The 22,498-nt window shown below is 44.4% G+C and overlaps 1 protein-coding gene across 2 annotated transcripts in view; it reads right to left on the bottom strand.

Annotated features, from left to right (window-relative positions):
* pou6f2 (POU class 6 homeobox 2) overlaps positions 1-22,498 on the bottom strand; it is a 711,266-nt gene that overhangs the window by 159,090 nt on the left and 529,678 nt on the right. The gene's annotated exons all lie outside the window — the stretch shown is intronic.

Below are 22,498 nucleotides of genomic sequence, written 5' to 3' on the forward strand. Positions count from 1 at the left end.
GGTTGCTCTGGTTTCCTCCCACAGTCCAAAGCCGTACAAGTTGGTAGGTTAGCTGGTCATTGTAAATTGTCCTGTGATTAGGCTAGGATTAAATCGGGGGCTGCTTGGTAATGCAGTTTGAAGGGCCAGAAGGGCCTATTCCACGCTGTATCTCAATAAATAAATGAATAAGTTGGGGCTGAGAGGGAACTAGATCCGCCATGATGAAATGGCAGAGCACAGTCGATGGGCCAAATGGCCTAATTCTGCTCTGCTATCTCATAGTGGTCTTATGGAATCAATGAAAGACCACACCAACCAGTGTGTAAAAGATGAAAAACTGAAGTTCAAGCCCCAGCCGAGGGAACGTGTTGTGTCCTTGAGCAAGGCACTTAATCACACATTGCTCTGCGACGACACTGGTGCCAAGCTGTATGGGCCCTAATGCCCTTCCCTTGGACAACATCGGTGTTGTGGAGAGGGGAGACTTGCAGCATGGGCAATTGCTGGTCTTCCATACAACCTTGCCCAGGCCTGCGCCCTGAAAGCCTTCCAAGGCGCAAATCCATGGTCTCATGAGACAAACGGAAGCCTATATAAAAATTAATATTGAGAACATGAGGTGAAGAGTCCTTGAAAGTGTGTCCATGGGTTGTGGGAACATTTCAATGATGGGGTGAGTGAAGTTGAGTAAAGTTATCCCATTTGGTTTCAGAGTCTGATGGTTGAGGGGTAATAACTATTCCTGAACCTGGTGGTGTAGGTTCTGAGGCTCCTGTACCTCCTTTCCAATGGCAGCAGCGCCTGTTAGTAGTTACAAATTAGTCAAACTGTACTAGTGACAAAGAATTAGTTACCATCCATCTTAAGCAGATAAAGAGTGCAGCTCTAACACACATACAAAATGTTCAAAACATGTAATTCATACTAAAAGTCAAGTGCCTTGTTGTTCAATGTAAATTGGTTACACAGTTTAATACTGTCACAGGTACCAAGGTACAGTGAAAAACTGTTGTGGATGCCATCCATTGAGATCATTTCATTACAAAGGTGGATTGAGGTAGTACAAGGTAAAACTAAAACAGAATAAAGTGTTACAGTTACACAAAGTGTGCAGTGCAAGGCCATAACAGGGTAGGTTGTAAAGTCAAGAGTCAGTCTTGATGCATTAAGGGACGGTTCAATCATCTTAAAATAGAGGGTAGAAACTGCCTTTGATCCTAGTTATACACACTTTCAGGATTTTGTATCTTCTGCCCAATGGGAGAGGGGAGAAGAGAGAATGTCTAAGGTGGGAGGGGTCTTTGATTAGAAATGATAATTGACTTCAGGAAGACAAGAGGTCCCAAACGAGCCTTATTGTTGATAAATGGTGAGGTAGTGGGAAGGGTCTCCAGTTTCAAGTTTTTGGGGGATGAACATCACCGAGGAGCTCTCTTGGTCCGTCAACACAATCTCGTCAGTAGGGAAGGCACAACAATGATTATACTATCTGAGGTGCTTAAGGAGAGCTAATCTGCCCCACAAATTGCCGGCCAACTTTTATTGATGTGCGATAGAGAGCATACGGACATACAGAATGACTGTGTGTTACCCTAGCTGCAACAAGACAGATCACAAAGTATTCCAACGGGTGATTGGGATGACTCAGAACTTCATTGGGACTCAACTACTGGACCTGGAGACAATCTACAGCTCTTGATACCTACAGCGCTCTTAACATCATTAAAGACACATCCCATCCCAGACACTGTCTGTTCAATCTCCTGCCATCTGAAGGGTATACAGAAACATTTTAGCCAAGACAGTAAGACTGAAAAACAGCTTCTTCTGAGGGCTGTTATGCAGCTGAATAATGCTACACCCCAGCTTGTCAACGGCTTTTGAGTGTTATAGACTATCAAAGTCACTTGTTGCATGCAAATAAGGGAATTAAAAAAATTAAGCTGTACCACTTGCAATGTAAATATCTGTTTTGCACGCACTGGAGTAGCACCACAACCTTGTTGTCTTGAGCAATGACAATAAAGTTCTGTTCTATGCTACTATGCTGGATGCTTTACTGTGTAGCAAGGGATATAGACAGAGTCCATGGAGGGGAGGCTGGTTTCTGTCATGTACAGAACTGCGTCCACAACTCCCCACAGTTTCTTGTGGTCATGGGCAGAGCAGTTACCATACTAATCTGTGATGCACTGGATAGGATGCTTTCTATAATGCATCCATAAAAGTTGGTGAACGTCAAAGGAAGTAGAGGAAGTAGAGGCACTGGTGAGCTTTTTTAACTGTGGTGTTTAAAGAGTTGAATCAGGATAGACTATTGGCAATGTTCATGGTTGGACCTGTCTAGGCTAATAGTTCATGGTTCATGGTTGGACCTGGATAGACTATTGGAAATGTTCTGTTGGACCTGGATAGACTACTGGAAATGTTCATGGTTGGTTGGAGCTGGATAGATTACTGGAAATGTTCATGGTTGGTTGGAACTGGATAGACTACTGGAAATGTTCATGGTTGGTTGGAACTGGATAGACTACTGGAAATGTTCATGGTTGGTTGGAACTGGATAGACTACTGGAAATGTTCATGGTTGCTTGGAACTGGATAGACTATTGGAGATGTTCATGGTTGGTTGGACCTGGATAGACTATTGGAAATGTTCTGTTGGACCTGGATAGACAATTGGAAATGTTCTGTTGGACCTGTCCAGGCTATTGGAAATGTTCTGTTGGACCTGGATAGACTATTGGAAATGTTCATGGTTGGATTGGGATACGCTATTGGTAATGTTCTGTTGCACTAGGATAGGCATTGGGGAATGTTCATGATTGGACCTATTGGCAAAGTTCAGTTCTAAGAACTTGAAACTTTCAAACTTCTTAATCTCATCACAGTTGACATAAACAAGACAGCGTGCACTGCCCCCTTCACCCTTTCTGAAGTCAATGACCAGCTCCTTTGTTTTGCTGATATTAAGGGAAAGGTTGCTGACAGGTCACTAAGCTCTCTGTCTCCTTCCTGTACTTTGACTAATCGCTATTTGAGATACGGCCCATTACAATGGCATCATTCACCAACTTGGAGGTGGAGTTGGAGTAGAATCTGGCCACAGACAGGGACAGTACAGGGAACAGAGTAGGGAGGCTGACGATGCAGCCTTGTGGGGCATCAGTGTGGCATCTAATCATGGCAGAAGTGTTGCTACCTATTGGTACTGCTTGTGATCTGTTTGTTGGAAAATCAACGATCCATTTGCAAAGGAAGATGTTGAGTCCCAGACTAGGAGCTTGGAGATGAGTTTGCTTGGAATGATAGTATTGGGATGTATTCAATAAACAATCATCTAACGTAGGTGTTTTAATTGTCCCGATGTTCCTGAGATGATTGTAGAGTCAGGGGCAACCACTGTGGACCTGATTCAGCAGAAGTAAATTACAGTTGTCTGAATAGTACATAGAACATTACAGCACAGTACAGGTGGTATACCCCTAATGCATTTGCCTCTATCCCCACCCTGACAGGGCATTCCACGCACCTTCCACTCTCCATGTAAAGAAATTACCTCTAACATCCCCCTACATTCTCCTCCAATCACCTTAAAATTATCAGCCATTTCCACCCTGGAAAGAAGCCTCTGACTGTCCTCTTGTCATGTCTATCAAGCCACCCCTAACCCTCCTTCACTCCAAAGAGAAAAATCCTAGCTTGCTGAACATATCTTCATAAGACATGTTCTCTAGTCCAGACAGCATCCTGGTAAATCTCCTCTGCACCCTCTCTAAAGCTTCCACATCCATCCTATGTTGAGGCAACCAGAACTGAACTCTGTATTCCTAGTGTGGCCTAACCAGTGTTTCATAGAGCTGCAACGTTACTTCGTGGTCCTTGAACTCAACCCCCAACTAATGGGCCCCTTGTCTTAGAAAGGATGTGTTGAAACTGGAGAGATTTCAAAGGAGGCTCGCAAAAATAATTCCAGGGTGAATGGCTTGTCATATGAAGAGCATTTGATTGCTTTGGGCCTGTACTCGCTAGAATTCAGAAGAATAAGAGGTGACCTCATTGAAACCTATCAAATGGTGAAAGGCCTTGTTAGAGTGAATGTGGAGAGGATGTTTCTTGTGATGGGAGAGTCTAAGACCAGAGGACACGGCCTCAGAATAGAGGGGCATCCTTTTAGAATGGAGATGAGGAGGAATTTCTTTAGCCAGAGAGTGGTGAATCTGTGGAATTCTTTGCCATAGGTAGCTGTGGAGGCCAAGTCTTTATGTATATTTAAGGCAGAGGTTGATAGATTCTTGACTGGTCAGGGCATGAAGAGATACAGAGAAAAGGGAGGAGATTGGGGCCGGGAGCAAAATTGGATCAGTCATGATGAAATGGCGAAGCAGACGCAATGGGCCAAATGGTTTCCTGTGTCTTATGGTTTAATGAAGTCCAACATGCCAGATGGCATCTGTCAACCTGTGCAGCAACTTAGCAACTTCGAGGAATCTATGGATGTGAACCTCAGATCCCTCTGTTCCTCCACTCTGCCAAGAATCCAGCTGTTAGCCCTGCAGTCTGCCTTCAAATTCGACCTTCCAAAGTGAGTCACTTCACACTTTTCTGGGTTGAGCTCCATCTGCTACTTCTCAGCCCAGCTCTGCATCCAGTTAATGTCTCATTGCAACCTACAACAACTCTCCTCGATATCAACAAGTCCACCAACCATTGTGTCTTCTGCAAACATAGCAACATAGAATAGTACAGCACAGTACAGGCCCTTCAGCCCACAATGTTGTGCCGACCCTCAATCCCTGCCTCCCATATAACCTCCCACCTTAAATTCCTCCATATACCTGTCCAGTAGTCTCTTAAACTTCACTAGTGTATCTGCCTCCACCAATGACTCAGGCAGTGCATTCCACGCACCAACCACTCTTTGATTAAAAAACCTTCCTCTAATATCCCCCATGAACTTCCCACCCCCTACCTTAAAGCCATGTATTGAGCAGTGGTGCCCTGGAGAAGAGGCGCTGGCTGTCCACTCTATCTATTCCTCTTAATCTCTTGTATACCTCTATCATGTCTCCTCTCATCCTCCTTCTCTCCAAAGTTTAAAGCCCTAGCTCCCTTAATCTCTCATCATAATCCATACTCTCTAAACCAGGCAGCATCCTGGTAAATCTCCTCTGTACCCTTCCCAATGCTTCCACATCCTTCCTATAGTGAGGCAACCAGAACTGGACACAGTACTCCAAGTGTGGCCTAACCAGAGTTTTATAGAGCTGCATCATTACCTTGCGACTCTTAAACTCTATCCCTCGACTTATGAAAGCTAACACCCCATCAGCTTTCTTAACTACCCTATCTACCTGTGAGGCTACTTTCAGGGATCTGTGGATATGTACCCCCAGATCCCTCTGCTCCTCCACACTACCAAGTATCCTGCCATTTAATTTGTACTCTGCCTTAGAGTTTGTCCTTCCAAAGTCACACTTCTCCAGGTTGAACTCCACCTGCCTACTTCTGCATCCTATCAATGTCTCTCTGCAATCTTCGACAATCCTCTACACTATCTACAACACCACCAACCTTTGTGTTATCTGCAAACTTGCCAACCCACCCTTCTACCCCCACATCCAGGTCGTTAATAAAAATCACGAAAAGTAGAGGTCCCAGAACAGATCCTTGTCGGACACCACTAGTCACAATCCTCCAATCTGAATGTACTCCCTCCACCACCACCCTCTGCTTTCTGCAGGCAAGCCAATTCTGAATGCACCTGGCCAAACTTCCCTGGATCCCATGCCTTCTGATTTTCTGAATAAGCCTACCGTGTGGAACCTTGTCAAATGCCTTACTAAAATCCATATAGGTCCCATCCACTGCACTACCCTCATCTATATGCCTGGTCACCTCCTCAAAGAACTCTATCAGGCTTGTTAGACACGATCTGCCCTTCACAAAGCCATGCTGACTGTCCCTGATCAGACCATGATTCTCTAAATGCCCAGAGATCCTACCACTAAGAATCTTTTCCAACAGCATTCCCACCACTGACGTAAGGCTCATGGTCTATAATTACCCGGTCTATCCCTACTATCTTTTTTGAACAAGGGGACAACATTCGCCTCCCTCCAATCCTCCGGTACCATTCCCGTGGACAACGAGGACATAAAGATCCTAGCCAGAGGCTCAGCAATCTCTTCTCTCGCCTCATGGAGCAGCCTGGGGAATATTCCGTCAGGCCCCGGGGGCTTATCTGTCCTAATGTATTTTAACAACTCCAACACCTCCTCTCCCTTAATATCAACATGCTCCAGAATATCAACCTCGCTCATATTGTCCTCACCATCATCAAGTTCCCTCTCATTGGTGAATACTGTACCGAAGAGAAGTATTCATTGAGGACCTTGCTCACTTCCACAGCCTCCAGGCACATCTTCCCACCTTTATCTCTAATCGGTCCTACCTTCACTCCTGTCATCCTTTTTTTCTTCACATAATTTAAGAATGCCTTGGGGTTTTCCCTTACCCTACTCGCCAAGGCCTTCTCATGCCCCCTTCTTGCTCTTCTCAGCCCCTTCTTAAGCTCCTTTCTTGCTTCCCTATATTCCTCAATAGACCCATCTGATCTTTGCTTCCTAAACCTCATGTATGCTGCCTTCTTCCACCTGACTAGATTTTCCACCTCACTTGTCACCCATGGTTCCTTCACCCTACCATTCTTTATCTTCCTCACCGGGACAAATTTATCCCTAACATCCTGCAAGAGATCTCTAAACATCGACCACATGTCCATAGTACATTTCCCTGCGAAAACATCATCCCAATTCACACCCACAAGTTCTAGCCTTATAGCCTCATAATTTGCCCTTCCCCAATTAAAAATTTTCCTGTCCTCTCTGATTCTATCCTTTTCCATGATAATGCTAAAGGCCAGAGAGCGGTGGTCACTGTCCCCCAGATGCTCACCCACTGAGAGATCTGTGACCTGACCCGGTTCATTACCTAGTACTAGATCTAGTACGGGGGCATTCCCCCTAGTCGGCCTGTCCACATACTGTGACAGGAATCCGTCCTGGACACACTTAACAAACTCTGCCCCATCTAAACCCTTGGAACTAATCAGGTGCCATTTACTATTAGGGAAGTTAAAGTCACCCATGATAACAACCCTGTTATTTTTGCACCTTTCCAAAATCTTCCTCCCTTCTAACTCACTGTCCCACTTCCTCATCCAAGTCATTTACTAAAAACAGGGGTTGCAGAACAGCTCCCTGTGGAATATTATTGGTCACTGGCCACTGGGTGAACACACTCCATCGACTACCCTCTGCCTTACACTATACACAAAGTGTCCTCTATGGAAATAAATAGCCCCTCAAACTTCTTCGCCTGGATCTGCATCTGGTCGATGTCCTGTTGCAACCTACAACACTATCACAACTCCATCAACTTCCGTGTCATCTGTTATAAACCGACTGAATTGTTCAAAATCTTTATATTCAGGAACTTTAAGAAATATCAGGGCATTGCACAATAGTTGTATGATACCACAGTGACCCCATGCATGTGAGTGAAAGGATTTTTCTCTCTCACATTCATCTCTGCGCATTTCTGATTCTCCAGGTGCTCCACATTCTGAAGATGTACGGGTATGTTATGTTGGCACTGGAAGCATGGTGGCACTTGTGGGGTGCTCCCAGCACAATCTCGGACTGCGATGGTCGTTGACACAAACAGTGCATTTCACTGTTTGTTTCAATGTACATGTGACAAATGCAGCTAGTCTTTAAAAATACTGAGCTAGTACTGAGGGATGATGGTGTTGAATGTCAAGCTGTTATCTGTAAACAGCAACTTGATTTTTTAAAATTTTAATTAGTAACCTGCCCACCCTTGTCAAACCCCATATCAAAAACCTTGGTGTGATGTTTGATTCCGCCTTTAAGTTTGACAAGCAAGTTAATGCAGTAGTAAAAGCCAGTTTTTTTCTAGCTTCGTACTATTGCCAAAATCAAGTCGTTTCTCTCTTTCAAAGATCTCAAGAAAGTCATCCACGCCCTTATATCCTCCCGCTTGGACTACTCCAATTCCCTGTATACTGGGATTAGTCAGTCGTCCCTGTCCCGCCTGCAACTGGTCCAGAACGCCACAGCCAGGCTCCTGACAGGTGCCTAGAAGAGGGGCCATATTACTTCTATCCTGGCCTCTCTCCACTGGCTTCCAGTATGGTTTAGAATTGATTTTAAGGTTCTCCTCTTTGTTTATAAAGCCCTAAATGGGCTGGGCCCCTCCTATATCACAGACCTTCTAACCCCTTATTCTACTTCCAGGTCCCTCAGGTCAGCTGACTTGGGGCTCCTGGCTGTCCCACAATCTACGTCTGTAAATTTAAGTTCAGGGGTGATCGCGCCTTTGCTGTTGTAGCCCCTAGAGTGTGGAACAGCATTCCCCTCCCTATCAGACCTGCCCCCTCCATTGACTCTTTTAAGTCTAGGTTCAAAACTTACCTTTATTCACTAGCGTTTGTATCTTCCTGATGTGGGTGATCTTTGGCTTGTGCCGAGGCTCATGTGTTGTTTATTTTGTGCCAATAAGCTGTGTCTTGTTGCTTATATCTGTGTTTCTTGGATTTGTGACTTTAGCTACCTGTTATGGTTTGTGCAGCACTTTGGTCAACATGGGTTGGTTTTAAATGTGCTTTATAAATAAATTTAACTTGACTTGACTATTTTTTAAAAAGTGTCAAGAGAGTTCAGAAGTCAGAGTTGCGTGCGGTCTTGTGAGATCCAGTTCAGAATCAAATTTCGCTGTGATTGTACGTTCTAGTACCAATTGTTTGGCGACAATAAAGTATAAAGTAAAGTAAAGAATTCCCTACACGTTAACTTGCAGATTGAGTCAGGAGAAAAGAAGGCAAATGCAATTTTAGCATTCATTTTGAGAGGACTGAAATATCAACATTGATTGTTGATGCAAATAACACAGTTCACTGTATGCTTTGGGGTTTCAATGAACATGTGACAAATAAAGCTAATATTTTCTCTTTATTAGTGCTTAACCATTATTCTATTTTATGCAATTCCTTCTTCTTCAGCTCTTCACCTCTTCCACCACTCCGTTCCCATCTTTTCACTTTATCCTCTTCCCGCCTTCTGCCTCACCTGGCTCCACCTATCACCTGCCAACTTGACCTCCTTCCTCTTCCACCCCGCCCCTGCCCGCCCTCCACCTTTTTTATTCTGACTCTTCCCTCTTTCTTTTCAGTTTTGATAAAGAGTCTTGGCCCAAAATGTCAACTCTCTGTTCCTCTCTCTAGATGCTACCTATCCTGGTGAGCTCCACCAGCATTTTGTGTGTGTACTAGATTTCTAAAACTTGGTGGCATTGTGTCAGTTAAATGTTCAAAAAACACATGAACTTTGTGAACTGCTTACTGGAAATGGCTACCTGAGTACCAGCACATCTGGAAAAGGAATGCACATCTGGAAACAGGTCAGGGGTGTAGACGACGCAAGAGGTCTGTGAAGTCGCAAATTCAAAGTCCTGTTTGCGGACGCTATCTGGGACAGGTACTGAAACAATCCGATATGTAATGAGGTTATCCGTACTGCAGAGTGCAGCAGCCTGGGATGAGGAACTGCGATCGTAAAAAATGGCTTAATGCACTCACAGACTAGAGCTTGGAGACCTGAGAACTGTCCAAGTACGTTTCGGTAAAGAACTGTGATAGCCTTTGTTAAGAAAAATGAATACATACTGCTCAGAAAACTTCATGATACATATCATAGACTCGTACATGCACTCAGTGGCCACTTTATTAGATACACCTAATTGAAAATATTATTGCAAATATCTAATTAGTCAATCATGTAGCAGCAACTCAATGCACAAAAGCACGCAGACATGGTCAAGAGGTTCATTTGTTGTTCAGACCAAACATCAGAATAGGGAAGAAATGTGATCTAAGTGACTTTGGCTGGGGTGCCAGATGGGGTGGTTTGAGTATCTCAGAAACTGCTATTTTACCACACAATAGTCCCTAGAGTTGACAGAGAATGGTGCAAAAAACAAAAAAAAAATCCAGTGAGTGGCATTTTTGTGATGAAAATATCTTGTTGATGAGAGAGATCAGAGGAGAATGGCCAGACTAGTTCAAACTGACAGAAAGGTGACAGTAACGCAAATAACCACACACTACAACAATGGTGTGCAGAAGGGCATCTCTGAACGCACAACACGTCAATCCTTGAAGTGGACGGGCTACAGAAGCAGAAAACCATGAACAACCACTCAGTGACCAAGTACACACCTGTAGCTAATAAAGTGTTCACTGAGTGTAGAACGTAAAACATTACAGCACAGTACAGGCCCTTCGGCCCACAATATTATGTTGACCTTTTAATCTACTCTAAGATCAATCTAACTATTCTCTCTTGCATTGCCTTCAATTTTTTTTTACCATCCATGTGGCTAAGTGCCTAAATGTCCCTAATGTATTTGCTTCCTCCACCAACTTTGGCAGCATGTTCCAGTACTCTCTGTGTATAGAACTTACCTCTCACATCCTTCCCTATACTTTTCCTCAAATCACCTTAAAATTATGCCATCTGAAATTAGCTATCTCCACTCTGGTTCTGAAGACACAACACATCGAATCTTGAAATGGGTGGAATACAGTAGTAGGAGACACTCAGGGGCCACTTTATGAGGTACAGGATGTACGTGAAAATAAACCCTATTCTGATTCCGAGATCGCTGGTGGGATAGATGTCATAAGGCTGGAAAAGCAGAATGGTGTGTAAGTACCACCGTCTTGTTCAGTTTCTCTTCAACTGGGCAGCAGAATTTTAACGTAGGGCATCAGCCAAAGGAGGTTAGATCCATAAATTAGTTCTGATGAGATGTGAATTTAGCATCTAAAAAATGCAGCAGATTGAGAAACGATTGCTGGTGCTCTACCCCCAACCCTACGCCAGAACATCTTTCCAGGGGGGCGAACCCTTGCAAGGCATCAGCCCCGATGGTGTTCCTGGTCAGGCTCTGAAAACCTGTGCCAGCTGTTGTCCATTTAATACTTCAGTTGTTTAAGCTTCCAGTTTTTTAAGGAATTCATTACGGGTTATGTATAAAAGTATGTGGATGGCATTGTCATCATGCTACCGTGTGCTTTGCTTCTGTAACCCCTGGTTAAGATTTTTACTGCTATACTGTAGGTATTTCATTTTAGCAGCTCCGTAAGAGCAGTCTGTTCTGCTTTCAGCCTCTTTGGGGTTCAGCAAAAGACAAGGGGCTATGTTGTTCAACTTAGGAATGTTGTGTCAGCAAATCAGCATGGTGGAACTGGGAGAAGGTTCTAGAGAACGCTGGGTGGAGAGGTTTTGGTGATGGAGACTGGTGTGGGTCGAGGTCTTTTTGGTGGGAGCTGGGAGAGGACAGGGGGGAAGGTGGCTGAGGATGCAGTCCCTGTTGCACAAGGTGCTTTGTGCAGATGAGGGGCTTCAAGGAGAAAGGCCCAATACTCCGTGTGGGAGCCCTTTTGTTCGAGATGGATTTCAAGCGACATTTGGAGGTGGTGTGTGCTTTCACACAGACTGTAGGTCCAGCTCATGAGTTAGAGACAACTTCAAGATGTGCTCCAGTTTATGTGCACGTTCGGACTGGGTTAACTGTAATGGGCACTATGTTTGTTTTTGTCCTTTTTTCTGCTAACTGTCCTTCTATCCCGAGGCTGTGCCCTTTGATCCTCGACTCCCCCACTATAGGAGACATCCTCTCCACATCCACTCCTTCTAGGACTTTCAATATTCGATGGGTTTCAGTGAGATTCCCCCCCCTCTCATTCTTCTAAACCCCAGTGAGTACAGGCCCAGAGCCATCAAACGCTCCTCACGTTAACCCTTTCAGTTCTGGAATAATTCTCATGAACCTCCTCTGGACCCTCAATGCCAGCACAACTTTTCTGAGATAAGGGGTCCAAAACTGTTCACAATTCTCCATGTGTGGTCTGACCAATGCCTTATAAAGCCTCAGCATCACATCCTTGTTTTTTAATTCTCGTTCTCTTGAAGTGAATGTTAACATTCCAGTTGCCATCCTCACCGCAGACTCAACCTGCAAGTTAACCTTTCGGGAATCCTGGACGAGGACTCCCAAAATCCCTTTGCACCTCAGAGTTTTGAATTTTCTCCCTGTTTAGGAAATAGCTTATACCCTCATTCCTTCTACAAAAGTGTGTGACCAAGCACTTCTGTATATTATATTTCATCTGCCACTTCTTTGCCCGTTCTCCTAACCTTTTTTATGACCCCTACCATTAACTGAGGGGTCTGTGGACTCCGGGTTGGGAACCCTTTGTCTAAGTTCTTCTGCAGACTCCTTGCTTCCACAATGCTACCTATTCATCTACCTATCTTCATGTTGTCTGCAAACTTGGTCAGAAAGCCAACAACTCTGTCATCCTTCTTCTTCTTCTTCGGTAGTCCTTTGAAATCCGATGACGACGTTCACTCCTCTAACGGTGAGATCTTTGATGACTATACAGTCCTATCCTGGACCCACAAGCTCTATTGCAGGTGGGACATGTATATGCGGTAGTGGTGGTAACCATGGCTGCATTTCTCCTGGCTCTCTTCTGCTGTCTTCTGGTTGTTCTTTCCATCTCCAGAACACGAACCCCGTCCCTACACGGCTATCGCCAAGTGGACAGTCAGCAGCAACATCCTCCAGGTCCTCGGGTCTGATCTTGCACTTCCTTAAAGCATTCTTCATCTGATCCTTATAGCGCTTCTTCGGCCCTCCAGCTGAGCATCGACCATGATGTAGCTGGCCGTATAACACTTTGTGGGGTAACTGACATGGGGGCATCCTTATTACGTGCCCCAGCCACTGCAGCTGACGCTGGGCGATCATGGCCTCAATACTCCTGCAGTTAGTCTTTCAGTGTGAGGCACCCGCTCACGTCAGGTAATTCCCAGGATGCGAATCACTGATATATAACATGTAAAGGAGCAGTCCCAACACCGACCTTTACGGAACATCACTAGTCACTGGTAGCTAATCAGAAAAAGCCCCTTTTCCCCCATTCTTTGCCTCCTGCCAGTCAGCCAATCCTCTATCCATGCTAGTATCTTTTCTGTAATATCATAGGCTCATAGCTTGTTTAGCAGCTTCATGTGCGACACTTTGTAAAGGCCTTCTGAAAATCCAAGTAAACATCATCCACTGACTATCCTGCTTGTCATTTCCTTGAAGAATTCTAACAGATTTGTCAGGCAAAATTTCCCCTTAAGGAAACCATGCTGACTTTGCCTTATTTTATCACGTGCCTCCAAATACCCCAAAAGCTCATCCTTAATAATGGACTCCATCATCCCAACCACTGAGGTCAGGCTAATGGGCCTATAATTTCCTGTCTTTTGCTTCCCTCCCTTCTTAAAGAATGAGTAACGTTTGCAATTTTCCAGTCCTCCAGAACTATTCCATTCTTGAAAGATCACTACTAACGGTTCCACGATCTCTTCAGCTACCTCTTTCGAGGTTCAAAGTCCAAAGTATGTATGCAGTGTACAACCCTGAGATTCATATTCCCACAGAAGGCCATGAAACAAAAACACAACCCAGAACACGTTCAAAGAAAACATCAAAAACCCAATGCACAAAAAAGGAACAAATCATGCAAACGGCAAAAAATTAGCGAAAGACACAGAATATTAAACATTAAACCACAGAGTGATTGAAACAGTCTAGGAATGTTCAGTTGAGTTCAATTTAGCGCTGGGTCATTCATTGATTACAGGCCACAGAGCCAGTTTGCCCCGATCAAAACAGCACAAAACAGCAATAAAAAAAGAGTAATCAGAAACCAGAAACACATCATAACATGAATTACAGAGTCCAATCCACAAACCACATTGATTAAACCTTGTCGAAGACCCAATCCTCTGGCAGTGTTGAGTGAGGGGAGAGAGAGAGAGACTGGTCTAGTGCAGGCATATTTCTCTGGGAGCAGCGAGCACGAGTGAGAGAGAGAGAGAAATCGACTGGTTAAATGTGGGCACTTTCCTCTGGCAGTAGTGAGCGAGAGTCTGGCCAAATGCAGGCAGGCAGCGCTGAACACCCGCTCGCATTCCGCTCTCGTCCTCGTTGACTTCAATCTTGCTCCATGCTTTAATCAGTGATGTCGGTGACAATGGAGTTGATCATAGCCTCATGTCCCGTCTCCAGGCTCCTCGACCTCCCAGCTGCACACTCTGCTCCAAACCCCACCAAACTCTCTCCGAGACAGTGAGGCTCCAGGTTGCTCAACAATAGCTCAAAAGGTTCCAATAGCAGCAGAATCATATTTGAAAGAAGAAGTAAAAGAAGTGAAAGAACTAGTTTGTAGACTGTCTGAAAGATGTCACCTTTGGTCGTATTGTTCACTGGCACCACCTGCTTCAGAACCCTGGGGTGTAGTCCACCTGGTCCATGGAACTTATCTACCTTCAGACCTGACGAAGGGTCTCGGCCTGAAATGTCGACTGTACCTCTTCCTAGAGATGCTGCCTGGCCTGCTGCGTTCACCAGCAACTTTGATGTGTGTTGCTTGAAATTCCAGCATCTGCAGAATTCCTGTTGTTTATTTTCAGACCTTTCAGTTTCCCAAGCACCTTCTCCCTAGTAATAGCAACTACACTCACTTCTGCCCCTGACACTCTTGAATTTCTGACATAATGCTGATGTCTGCCACAGTGGGAACTGACTCAAAATACTTAGTTCAACCATCATTTCTTTGACCCACTACTACCTCTCCAGCGTCATTTTCCAGCGGTCCAATATCGACTCTCTTCTCTCTTTTACTCTTTATATATATCAGAAAAATCATATGGTGCCTTTTTTATATAGTGGGCTAAAAATGCTAAAACCCAGAGCACAAGGGAGCAAGTTCGTTCAGAAAATAACTCTCCCTCTCCAGGGAAGGGTCTATTTATATTCACAGCTGAATATTAACAGAGTATATCTTACGCATTTGTCCCCACAAATTACTTTTGGCCATGTCTTTAAACTATAGGAGAGCTAGCAACATTCTCAAGGATTTGAAATTTATTCCAAGATTTTACCTGAGAGTGGTTCTTGAAGTTTTTTTTCCACATTAGCAAATAGATCAAGTCAGACTTTTCTTTGTAATTACCTACCTTCTTCCTTCTCCCGTCTGCGTGAGATGTGGGACTTTCGAGAGACTTTGAACCTTTTTACTGTGCCATGGCGGGTTCTTCATCAAGTTATGGTATTGTTGCACTGCTGTAACTATATGTTATAATTATGTAGTTTTTGTTAGTTTTTCAGTCTTGGTCTGTCCTGTGTTTTTGTGATATCACACCAGAGGAATATTGTATCATTTCTTAATTACTAAATGACAATAAAAGAGGACAGCGTGTCCTCATAATCTAATAATCTAATACTAGAGTATTACATTTTTCATGGAACGTTACAAGTGTGCAACTGGAAATCTGTAAGATTACAAAATTTGCTTAAAAGTGTTAAAGAGTCATGGCTGAGTTATGGTTGAGAATCATACCAGTGCATAAGAGAGTAGGGTGAGCTGCTTCAATGACTATCACCCAGTTGCACTCACATCTACGGTGATGAAATGCTTTGAGAGGTTGGTCATGGTCGCCTGGTATGAGGAGGCACTGAGGACACCTTCAAAAGACAATGCCTCAAAAAGGCAGCGTCCATCATTAAGGATCCCCATCACCCGGGACACGTCCTCTTCACATTCCTACCATCAGGGAGGAAGTACAGGAGCCTGAAGACACACACTCAGTGTTTTAGGAACAGCTTCCCCTCTGCCGTCAGATTTCCAAATGGATAATACTCCAAAGCATGAACATTACCTCACTGTACTTTTGCATTACTTATTTAATTTATTATTTTAGTACAGGATATATATAATTGCAATTTATAGTTTTTATGTATTGCTCTGTACTGCTGCTGTAAAACAATAAATTTCACGACGTATATCAGGGATATTAAATCTGATTCTGATTCTGAACCCAGGCACTGGGCCCTCTTCTCCATTTCCCTGTAAATGAAGGAATTAGTTCAAGCAGGGCATCAAGTAAATATGTACAGTTCATCAGGCCAGCTTCTTTACTGAAGTTAAAAAGTGTTTCAACATAATTAAGGGGATGAGAAAGTTGGTGTTAAATTACACCGATATCAAAATCACTTGGCGAAGAGTTTGAACTTGTTTCAGGCATATTTTGTTCCAGTCACAAGACTCTGAGGTCAGTATGCAGCGTGTGTCTGAATGGATACGAGCTTCTTAGGGGCTGCCCTGAGCTGGCTGGTGTTATAGATCAGCATGTACCAGTTCTCTCCCCTCTGCTTCGACCGATGTAACTCACTGGAGTGGCAAATTACATCCGACCTACAGCTGTAACCCGACATTATGATTAATTTGATCAGTAATTTCTCCTGTTTTTCATTTTAATCGGTGTGACTATTCTGCTGTGGCAGATCTTTCAGATCTAATTAAGATAAATTTCTATGTAAGACTCTTGGCAGTGTATACAGTCAACTCCCAGAGCTGAGCAAAGAGGACATACAACACTAATCAATCAACTAACTGAAAACCCACCGGGCCCAAACTCACTGTGAACTTATTAACACTTTTAAGCAAATTTTGTAATCTTATGGATTTTCGGTTGCATACTTGTAACATTCCATTAAAAATGCAATACTCTAATAGATAGTTACACAACATGTGACTTGATCTATTTGCTAATGTGAAAAAAAACTGCAGGAGCCATCCTCAGGTAAATTCTTGGAAGAAATTTTAAATCCTTGAGAAGGTTGCAAATCTTTTTTTTTAAAGACACAGTCAAAGATAATTTGTGAGCACAAATGGGTAAGATACATTCAGTGGCCACTTTATCAGGTACTCACTGAGTATATGTCCATGGTCCTCGGCTCTGTATCAAATCCACATCACGATTTGTTGTGTTGCGTGTTCTGCACACCGCTGTTATAATGCATGGTTATTTGAGTTACTGTCGCCTTCCTGTCAGTTTGAACCAGCCTGGCCATTCTCCTCTGACCTCTATCATTAACAAGGCTTTTTTACCCACTGACCTGCCGCTCACTGGATGATTTTTTTGTTTTTCTCACCAATCCCTCTAATCTCTACAGACCGCTGTATGCGAAAATCCCAGGAGATCAGCAGTTTCTGAGATACTCAAACTACCCTGTCTGGCACCAACAATCATTCCATGGTCAAAGTCACGTTTTTTCCCTCATTCTGATGTTCGGTTGGAAGAACAACTGAATCTCTTGACCACATCTACATGCTTTTATGCATTGAGTTGCTGCCGCATGATTGGCTGCATTAACAAGCAGGTGTACAGAGGTACCTGCAGCTTAATGTGAAAAAGACTAAGGAGCTGGTGGTAGACCTGAGGAGAGCTAAGGTACCGGTGACCCCTGTTTCCATCCAGGGGGTCAGTGTGGACATGGTGGAGGATTACAAATACCTGGGGATACGAATTGACAATAAACTGGACTGGTCAAAGAACACTGAGGCTGTCTACAAGAAGGGTCAGAGCCATCTCTATTTCCTGAGGAGACTGAGGTCCTTTAACATCTGCCGGACGATGCTGAGGATGTTCTACGAGTCTGTGGTGGCCAGTGCGATCATGTTTGCTGTTGTGTGCTGGGGCAGCAGGTTGAGGGTAGCAGATACCAACAGAATCAACAAACTCATTCGTAAAGCCAGTGATGTTGTGGGGATGGAACTGGACTCTCTGACGGTGGTGTCTGAAAAGAGGATGCTGTCCAAGTTGCATGCCATCTTGGTCAATGTCTCCCATCCACTACATAATGTACTGGGTGGGCACAGGAGTACATTCAGCCAGAGACTCATTCCACCGAGATGCAGCACAGAGCGTCATAGGAAGTCATTCCTGCCTGTGGCCATCAAACTTAACTCCTCCCTTGGAGGTCAGACACCCTGAGCCAATAGGCTGGTCCTGGACATATTTCCTGGCATAATTTACATATTACTATTTAACTATTTATGGTTCTATTACTATTTATTATTTATGGTGCAATTGTAACGAAAACCAATTTCCCCCGGGATCAACAAAGTATGACCATGACTATGACTATGACTATGACTATACGTGCTTTGATAATAAAGTTACTGTGAAATTGGAACTTTGAATAAAGGAGCTGTTTGGTAGTTGCTGGCATGATCGTGATCCAAACAAAGGACTCCACTGAGCCATATTCCCAGACTCATGCACTACTGCAGGCTCTGCCATTGCACTATTTTCTCCAATTGAGTTCAGCTATCAGAGACACGAGCACTCTCAAAGAACATTGTGCCGAATTTGCCCAGACCAATTGCACTTTGGACTACTGTGTCAAGTTTTGGTTACCAAATAAATCCATTTTAGAATTTAGTCTGCTTACACAGTACAAGAGAGAAGGAGGCCATTTGGCCCATCAAGCCTGGGCAACTTCTCCTTCACACACCAACATCTTGCCTTTGATTTTTTTTTTACACCTGTTTATACAGAGAAATAAATTAGTGTAGGTAAGTGGGAAGAGGTTCAATGAACCTCAAGCGACAGCATGGTGAGAGACAATCAGGTGGACAAGGAAGGAGACTGAAGGGTATCCTTGCAAAAGAGTAATGGCTCGTGATTATGAGCCGTGTCGTATGACGTAGGCGATTTTGGTCTCATAACCACATCTGTTCTTGGCAAATTTTTCTGCCGAAGTGGTTTGCCATTGCCTTCCCCTGGGCAGTGTCTTTACAAGACGGGTGACCCCAGCCATTATCAATACTCTTCAGAGACTGTCTGCCTGGCGTCAGTGGTCACTTAACCAGGACTAGTGATGTGCACCGGCTGCTCATATGGTCATTCACCACCTGCTCCCGTGGCTTCATGTGACCCTGATCAGGGGGGAGGGGCTAAACAGGTGCTACTCCTCGCCCAAGTGCGACCTGCAGACTCATCGTCGTCATGGCTATCCCTCGAGGTCGAGGATGATGGTCTTCGTTCTGAAGTGGCCCACAGAGTGAAGACACCTGTGCGTGTATTTGTTTAATGTGTACTTGATGTTGCACTCCAAGAAGCACTTCATAAATCAACCAACTGATTCCAATGGCATGGAAACCATGACGATTGGAGCTGATGGATTTGTTGCAGCCTTCATCTGCCTTCACAGCCGTTGAGTTCGAAGTAACTTCGTCCGCCTGTTCCACCGTTGAGGTCTTGGTTGGATTGTTCTTTCTCAGGGACCTCACCCTCGACCTTACCGCCATGGGTGACCCTACCAGGAGCATAGCTCCAGACGGTATTGCTCTCGGGATCACAGGACCACACAAGCTTCTCCACCACGACAAGGTGACAATCCACAGAGAAGTCCGCAGACTAGCAGAGGGAAGGAATGCCATACACATCTTTTGGTAGAGACTTATTTCTGCCCCACTACCCTAGAGATGTAATAGTGTCGTGGTAACAGCGGCACCCCATTTCTTTCTTGGAATTGGTGGTATTATTTTCATGTGCAGTTAAAAACTTGTTCGCGTGCCATCTAGGCTGATCATGCCCTGTATTGGTACATTGAGGTAGCGAACAGAAAGGAGAATGCAGCATAGAGCATCTCCCCCTTGCCACCGAGAAATAGAGCAATGACTCATCTCATTTGTACGAGTCCGTGGTCCCTGGATGCTTAGAGTGCAGAAGGAGTTACTGGGTGGCATCGAGAACCGAATCCGGTCATTGGGTTTGCAGGGAAGCCCGTGGTAAAGAGCAGAAGGATCACATCACCTCTGAACAATCAGCCTTTCCCTTCCCCACCACCTTCCCCAGGCCAACGCAACAGTCCCACCTCAAGCAGACATTGCTCACCTGTTACTGGCTGAATAAGACACACCAGAGCCATTTGAAATGGAGTGAAGGCAAGTCAACTTTATTTGCAAAGGACTCCCACGAAGAAGGGGAAGTCCTTGGGGGAAGTTCCACGTTCCGCATATAGTTGACTGCCAAAACTTTCTGAAGGCAAGATACAGTTTCCATGCACAGGAAACTCACCAGTCAACTTGCAGCTGAGGAAGGAACACAGCCCCTCTGTCTGCCTCTTCACACAAGGAAAATGTCTCAATGCCAGTGGCTGTTGTTTAATTCTGCAAGATGTATTCTTCAGAATCAAGTTTAATATCACTGACACATCGTTAGAATTGTTGTTTTGTGGCAGCAATCTGTTGCAAGACATAAAATTACTCTAATTTACAAAAATAGACCATAAGACCATAAAGGAGCAGAAGTCTGCCATTCGGTCCATCGAGTCTGCTTCGCCATTTTATCATGAGCTGATCCATTCTCCCATTTAGTCCCACTCCCCCGCCTTCTCACCATTACCTTTGATGCCCTGGCTACTCAGATACCTATCAATCTCTGCCTTAAATACACCCAATGACTTGGCCTCCACTGCTGCCCGTGGCAACAAATTCCATAGCTTCACCACCCTCTGACTAAAAAAATTTCTTCACATTTCTGTTCTGAATGGGAGCCCTTCAATCCTTAAGTCATGCCCTCTCGTACTAAACTCCCCCATCATGGGAAACAACTTTGCCACATCAACTCTGTCCATGCCTTTCAACATTCGAAATGTTTCTATGAGGTCTCCCCTCATTCTTCTAAACTCCAAGGAATACAGTCCAAGAGTGGACAAAGGTTCTTCATATGTTAACTCTCTCATTCCCGGAATCATTCTAGTGAATCTTCTCTGTACCCTCTCCAACGTCAGCACATCCTTTCTTAAATAAGGAGCCCAAAACTTCCCACAGTACTCCAAGTGAGGTCTCACCAGCGCCTTATAGAGCATCAAAATAAAGAAATAAACAGAGCCCAAGAAGGATAGTGAGGTAGTGTTCCTATAGGGAGGAGTCTAGGGCCAGGGGCACAGCCTCAGAATCGAAGAATGTCCCTTTAGAACAGAGATGGGCGGGAGTTTCTTTAGCCAGAGGGTGGTCAATCAGGCTTTAGATGATCTGAGTAATGGGATCAACATGCACGAAACAACACACCCTAACACCTTCACTATTCGTTTTGGGGGATTTTAGTCTGCCAGTCTGAAAAATATCACCATTAACAGACCACTTGCAATACCAGAGGAAACAACACACTGAACTATTGCTACACCACCATCAAGAATGCCTACCATGCTATTCCACGCCCTCACTTCAGGAAGTCTGATCACCTGGCTGTATTTCTACCCCCTGAGTATAGGCAGAGACTGAAGACTGCAGCACCAGCAGTGAGGACCAAGAAGGTTTGGACAAGGGAAGCACAGGAGTGCCTCCAGGACTGCTTTGAATCGGTGGACTGGACTGTATTCAGGGATTCATCTTCGAATATGCTGCAGTTGTTACCGACTTCATTAAAACCTGTGTGAATGAGTATGTGCCTACAAAGACTTGCTGTACATTCCCAAGCCAAAAGCCATGGATGAACCAGGAGATATGTCACCTGCTGAAGGCTAGATCTGTGGCATTCAAGGCTGGCAACCCAGGTCTGTACCAGAAAACCAGGCATGACTTGTGGAGGGCTATTTCAAGGGCAAAGAGACAATTTTGAATGAGGTGGGAGGTGACAACGGATGTATGACAACTCTGGCAGGCTCTGCAAGACATTACTTCCTACAAAACGAAACCCAATAGCATGAATGGCAGCGATGTTTCACTACCAAATGAACTCAATAAATAAATAAAATGAAATAAAATAAAACTAAATTAAAAAATGCCTGCTTTGAAAGGGAGAATATAACTACAGCTGTGAAGATCCCTACTGCACCTGGTGACCCTGTGATCTCTGTCTCGAAGGCCGATGTTAGGCTGTCTTTAAAGAGGGTGAACCCTCGCAAGGCGGAAGGTCCCCATGGAGTACCTGGTAAGGCTCTGAAAACCTGTGCCATCCAATTGGCGGTAGTATTCAAGGACATTTTCAACCTCTCACTGTTACGAGCGGAAGTTCCCACTTCCTTCAAAAAAGCACCAATTATACTAGCGCCTAAGAAGAATAATGTGAACTGCCTTAATGACTACTGCCCAGTAGCATTCACATCAACAGTGATGAAATGCTTTGAGAGGTTGGTCATGACTAGACTGAACTCCTGCCGCAGCAAGGACCTGGACCCACTGCAATTTGCCTATCGCAACAGTAGGTCAAAGGCGGACGCAGTCTCCATGGCTCTTTACATGGCCTTAGACCACTTGGACAGTACAAATACCTATGTCAGGATGCTGTTCATTAACTATAGCTCAGCATTTAATACTATCATTCCCACAATCCTTATTGATTGATTACAGAATCTGGGCCTCTGTACCTCCCTCTGCAATTAGATCCTTGACTTCCTAACCAGAAGACCACAATCTGTGTGGATTGGTGATAATATCTCCTCTTCGCTGATGATCAACACTGGTGCTCCTCAGGGGTGTGTGCTTAGCCCACTGCTCTACTCTCTCTATTAATAA

Source organism: Mobula hypostoma, chromosome 1, assembly GCF_963921235.1.
Source record: "Mobula hypostoma chromosome 1, sMobHyp1.1, whole genome shotgun sequence".
Classification (NCBI taxonomy): Eukaryota; Metazoa; Chordata; class Chondrichthyes; order Myliobatiformes; family Myliobatidae; genus Mobula; species Mobula hypostoma.